The sequence below is a fragment of the Poecilia formosa genome, unplaced genomic scaffold (assembly GCF_000485575.1).
Source record: "Poecilia formosa unplaced genomic scaffold, Poecilia_formosa-5.1.2 Scaffold126, whole genome shotgun sequence".
NCBI lineage: Eukaryota > Metazoa > Chordata > Actinopteri > Cyprinodontiformes > Poeciliidae > Poecilia > Poecilia formosa.
Genome location: NW_006800065.1, coordinates 128316 through 134384, shown reverse-complemented (window position 1 = coordinate 134384; position 6069 = coordinate 128316). Strand labels below are relative to the sequence as shown.

Below are 6069 nucleotides of genomic sequence, written 5' to 3'. Positions count from 1 at the left end.
TTATTTAATAGTTTATTGATATTTAAAATTTTTGTCATTTATTATTTTCATCATTTTTTCTCAAACCAACGAGTATTATACTAAAAGTTGTATTGAATTATTGGATTTGTTTCGGCTTTATGTACTTTTTCCCTTGACATTAGGATTTCTTGAATTACTTCATTTTGTGCTTTCGATTTCCTGCAAACATTTGGCTGCAGATGCTTAAAAAAATAACTAGTAGGTGACAGTAGAAGTTAACATGTATCTCGTCATACATAACTTTTGTTCCTCTTATGATGTTCATCCAAACACATTGTTCTTTGCATCCAGGAAGAAATACCTCCAATGTGTGTTTTGTCTGTTTTTGCCAAGGTTAACCTTGAATTTGCTGTGTTTCTTTTTAATAAGGACCTTCTTCACAGCTGCCTCTGCTAGACTTCCTGGCAACATTGAATCAGCCAGACTTTTAAAAATGAAAACAAAGAAGGGGGACTTTTACAGGAGATATTTGTGGAGGAGGACATGTGCATGGGCTTACGTTAGCAGAAGGAATTTCCCATATTTAACTGTCACTCTTTGTTACCAAGCAAAAATAATTGATTTTCCCCTTGTTATCAAAATGTCATTAATCAAAGAATGAGAATATGTTTCAGTAATAAGAGAAAGATTGATCTTTGTCTTTAAGTTTCTTTATTTGAAGGCAAAAGCGTTCGAAGACCCGTCTCACTGTATGCAGTCAGGAGAAGAGCCCTAAACGACACAACATCGATATGTAGTCACAGCAAGGAAAAGACCTGCACAAAGTCTGATCCTATCTCTATTGCCAGATGGACCACAGAGACATTCCTGACCCCCTCCTCATGAACCATCCCCCACCTCTTGGATGGGATGTTTTATGGCAGGGAAGAGAAACGATAAGGATTTCAGGAGAAACTTCTATTGTTCTTTGTCTCGTGGGTTTCACTCATGACAGTCCTTTAAGACAATTGCCAGGTTAAGCATTTTACCCAAGATGTCTTCAGGTCTCTTCTGCTATCACAGCTGCAGAAACATCTAAGCATTATCTGGAAATTTCTTTATTGGTATTGAGAGAGGAGAAATCCTTGAACTTTAAAAACCTTTTGACTCATTAAATCCTCTTTATGCCCGGATTCACAAAATTGCTGTGCACAAGGACTGAGATCACGCAGAGATAACAGCGTCACAATAATCAGCATTTATTCAAGACAGATGCATACTATCACCAGAAAAGCACATCACATAACATCAGAAACCTTAGAGCACAAACAACACATGAATTTACCTGAGAGAGAAAAAGACAAAAGATGGAAACGACAAACAAAAAGCAAAGACGTCTTTGGAGAAGTCGCAAGAGCAAAATCTGATTTGTTACTCTATGTGGAAAGTTTTATCTTCTTTTCTTTAATTTATTCAAATAAGGCGTATCTTTGCTCCTCCAATCTAGGAGCTATCCCTGACCCTTTATCTGAAGCCAGGAACTACTGCCGTGTTTACGGCCTTTCACAGATGAGTGTGAAAAGCCACAACTTCCACTGTATTGTTTTCCCACACAGACAAAAGGCAGTTCAAACGATCCTAGCAAACCATCTGCTGTAACTACAGGTAAATTAAAGGTCTAAAAGTCAGAATACATTACTAATTTCAAAACCACAATTAGGCCATTTGAATCAAGACATGTTAAGTTTAAAAACTAGCTTATTTCAAATTTATTTTCTCAACAATGGAAAAACACGTCTTGCAGAAATTGCAAAACACAGCAGATATAATCAGTAGATAAATGGTAAAAAATATCATCAGTTCCATCAAAGATGAAAAAAGGCTAAAAAATAAATTTTCTATTACACCTTCAAACAGTACTTTATCCTTGCAAGACTGAGAACAGGATGTAGAGTCAGACATATCACTCAGTATCTGTTTAGTTTGTTCTAACTCAACAAAGAGTCAACATCTTTTTATCAGGCAGACCTCAGATAGCTGTGTCCAGTATCATCAGTCTTGAAACAGACACATCTTACAACTGTGCCGTAAGCATGACCTTGAAATACTTTGTTTTCAGTCAACTTTTGATTGTCACAATGCAGTTTCTCACCAGGAGTCTGGAAACCAACCTTTTGAGTTGAATCAGCAACTTCAGTTAGGATGTTGACAAAGACAAAACCTTGAACCTCGTCTGCCTGAGGCCCCAGACATCTCTGAACACTCCCTATGTTCCAGCAGGAGTGGAAAAATACGATGGGGCAATAGGCTTACACATTGTTGTGAAAATGGCAATTTGGATGAGAACAATACAGGCGCATGCAGAAAACAGATGTGAGACAGAGAAGGATGAGTGGTCTTGTATTTTGATTTTTCTTGATTAAAAGAATGATGTATTTCATGTGTTATCATTATAAGGGGTTTTCGATTATGTGACATTTAATCAAGGGTAGTTAATGTCTTATCATTATAAAAGGGTTTTTGATTTTTGCTTTTCTCAATTAAAGAAAGGTATTTCATGTGTTGTTAAGGTTTTTGGTTTGATTTTATAACGTGTGATCATGGGTCAGATAACTTGCTATCATTATACATTATAAGAGGGTATTTTAATTAGAAGTAAAGGTAGTTAAATATAGGAAGTCTTAATCATATATCCCGATTTATGTGACATGTAATCTGATTTTGTCTGACAGGTATTTCATGTACTCTGATTTTGGTGGAAACATGTTATGGGTCCACCAGATGATGTAATGATAGCAGTGTCTATATTTAGTGGAATGATTTTTAGTAATCCAATGTTAATTCTTGAATATTGGGAAAATAAATCAGATTAGAGTGTTAGGTTAAAATAGAAAGAGGGTTTTTGGGTGAGACATGCTAATGGTTGAGAAGCAGAGTAAGAACATTATAAAGAGGAAGTGTTAAACAGATGTTCCCGGGGGAGCGGAAGACAGGAGAAGTGAAAGTGGAGAGAGTGTTAAGGGTTTTTCAAAGGCTATGAGGTCATGCAGAAACCACCCATGTGGACGGTGGAGTTGTCACGTATACCTTTCACATACACACACGTAAACAAAAGAAATATAAACTCTAAAAAGGGAAAGCAAAGGGTTCTTTGTTCCTGGTGTCGGAGTAGAGCTAACATGATGCAGAAGGATCAACGGCAGAGGACGACGCCCTGGAATCCAAGGATCTGCTAAAGGCTCCGCACCCCAGTAAGGGACAAGACCCGTGTACCCCCCGTGCCCGGATTCCTGATTCGACCGTTGCCCTGCTCTCTGCCCCAAAGACCCCAACTCTGCTGCAATGGACTTGGTGAATGGACAAAGGTCACTGATTGACTGAGATCTAAGAGTCTAAAGGATAAAAGACTGGATCTTCTTTGTTCCGTTTTAAGGGGATTTTTGTCTCAACAAAACTGGATCCTGACCAAGAACGAAGAAATTTCTGTTGCAAAGGGACATTACATCTACTGGGTATGAGTCCGACTGCCTCCCAAAGCCTCTTAGAAAATCTAGTGATAGGATAAGAAAGGGATAGATAATGGGGTATTAATCCGACATTTAAAAAATGTTTGATTGTAATCGGTAAATTGTTTGAAATAAGTTTATGTCGCTTAACCCTGCTAAAGCTAGTAATAAAAATATATATAAAATTTTGTTGACAATTGTGGACATTGAAATTAATTCTGAGCCCGGAATTACTAATGGTTCTTCTGATTATTGTAAAGTCTATGTGCATGGTTCTAGGAAAATGGTGGTTCCATAGGTTTCTTTGGCGATGAGTGAATAATCACCCTGCGGTTCGAGCCACTAAAAATGATCTAATAAGTGCTCGTTATTATAAGGGAGAGAGCTGCCGTTCACAAGAGTGATTATTGGAACTAAGTAATCATGAGCTACTGGGTTAATTGTTCTAATAATTGAAAAAGGGTGATAACTTTTGGATTGAAGGCAGTTAGAGATTAGACGAGTCCTCCCGCCGCCAGCTTAAACAGAATGCTTTCTAGATTGTCCATGGAGTAAAAGCCCTAGGAACTAGAAACTTTCCGGACCCTTTAACTGGAGAGCTGGTCAATAGTCAGTGGATGAGAAGCGAGGGTTAGGTGGGGCTGGCTATTGCGCAATAACAGACAACATAGCACACACACACAATAGGCTCACACACAAGTCTAGTTACACTAGTGTGTGTTAGAGATTTTTGGTATTATCATTTTGTTATTACTTTAGTTCATATTCAGTCTAATGTTAATCAATAGATAATCAACATTCAGTCTATAGATCATTGTGATTTTCAGTTTAAAGTGTTCTCTTCCTTATGTGTGCATGAACTGACCTGGAGGTCACGACTGTCTGTTCATCTTCATGTGAGACAGTTAACTCTGTGTTTCCCAGACCTTAAATTCTTATCAACCGAAATACCTCCTAACCTAGGAACTGCCTGTGCAGTTGTATTTTGTCTTATGTTTATCCTCCCTCTTCGTTGTTGACAGTTTGACCGAGATTTGAACCGGGCTCAGACCATAGATCAGATATCACACCTGGAACCGGGTTGCTAGTTGTTTGGGTTAAAAGTTTTACGACCTCTGTTGTTTTTCCTGGCTGCTCCCTTGGCTGTTTTTCTTTGACAATAAAACAGGGGCTCACGCAGAAGCAGACCAGAACGCTCTGTGAACGGCTCGGAGGAGCAGTTGGCGGAGTCTTCTCCTTTTGCAAAAGCTTGGTCATAAAATTCATATACGTTGTCTGTGGTTCTTTTATGTAGGTTCGAGAAAAATACCTAATAGTGTGGACTTAAGAAACTTATTCTGTCCTAAGAAGCTACTATCTAAATTCCGCAAACAACTTCAGATGCAATTGAAACCAGAACTTTACATTTCACTGTTTTTTTTTTCTCATTTTCTGAAGTGAAATCAGACCAACTTCTCTTGTTATAGGTCAGTTCAAGTACCAAGCTGATTTCAATGTGTTAAATGCCATAATAACGAGAGAGGGAGAGAGAGAGAGATAATGTATCAGAGTCTTTAAAATCAAAAGTTTACAGATAAGTAATTGTTTTTTTGGTAGACAGATGTAGGTTGTCTTTTTTTAAGACAAATGGAACTGTCCTTCATTGCTAACTGAGGGCATCTCTGTAGCTGATACTTATTAGAATCGCATGACTGTGTTCTGTCGTTTATTTCAGAATAGAATAGAGTTAAATATGCTTTTTTTGTCCCCTAGGTAAAGGTAATTTTATTTATATAGCACATTTTCAGCAACAAGGCAATACAAAGTGCTTAACAGGAATTAAAAGGACATACAAACAAAATAACAAACCAAAGGAGAGAACAAAAGAAGAAAAAGAATCTAATGTTGATCTATTTAAAGTATTAGAGAGAGATATACACCCTTCTGTCAAATTTTAATCGGAGTTAGATGGATTAATTGATATTATTGATATTAATATCAATAATATAAACCCCCGAAACTTTCATATCATATGGGAACTTTGTGACCTCCTGACCTCCCTCTGTGACCATCTGCTCACCATTAACTCCTCCCGAACGGGTCTACAACTTTCAATTCTCAGGATCTCTTTTCGTTTTTTGGCTGTAAGTAAAGAAAAATACTGAAAATCTCTTTCTCAATTTATATATATGTATAGATATGCATCACGTTTAATAATAATGTTTGTTTGTTTAGGTGCATACTCTAAGGATGCAGATAATTTCTCAGAATCAGAGATTATAAGTGGTAAGTCTGTTTTTTTGTCATACTTTTTCTCTGTATCCCTAATTCTAAAATAATTTAATCCTATAAAAATGAAAAACTTAAATATATGCCTATTGTTGTTACAGATCTTAATCAGAATAATAATCAGAGGCTACTCAAATTTAACTTTTGGCTTTCTGCAGTTGAAGTAAGAGACAACAGAACACTATATGGACCACCTTCTGTCAAATTTTAATCGGATGATTGATTGATGGCCTTAATTAATTGATATTAATTGATATCAAACCCCTCCCTCCACCCCTCGTGACCGGATGTCCCCCCTCGATGATGGCGTCCTCAACTCCCAGTCTGGGCTGCTAGTAGAACTGCAAGGGGTCCA

At 37.3% G+C, this 6069-nt stretch overlaps 1 long non-coding RNA gene across 1 annotated transcript in view; it reads right to left on the bottom strand.

The window, feature by feature from the left end:
- The window catches only part of LOC107837250 (uncharacterized), a 20355-nt gene extending 15605 nt beyond the window's left edge, over positions 1-4750 (bottom strand). Inside the window, exons 1-2 of the long non-coding RNA XR_001663260.1 lie at positions 4641-4750; positions 3319-3324 (exon numbers count right to left, since the gene is read on the bottom strand). This is a non-coding gene — a long non-coding RNA (uncharacterized LOC107837250). The remainder of the gene's footprint in view (positions 1-3318; positions 3325-4640) is intronic.
- Between the last annotated feature and the right edge of the window lie 1319 nt (positions 4751-6069).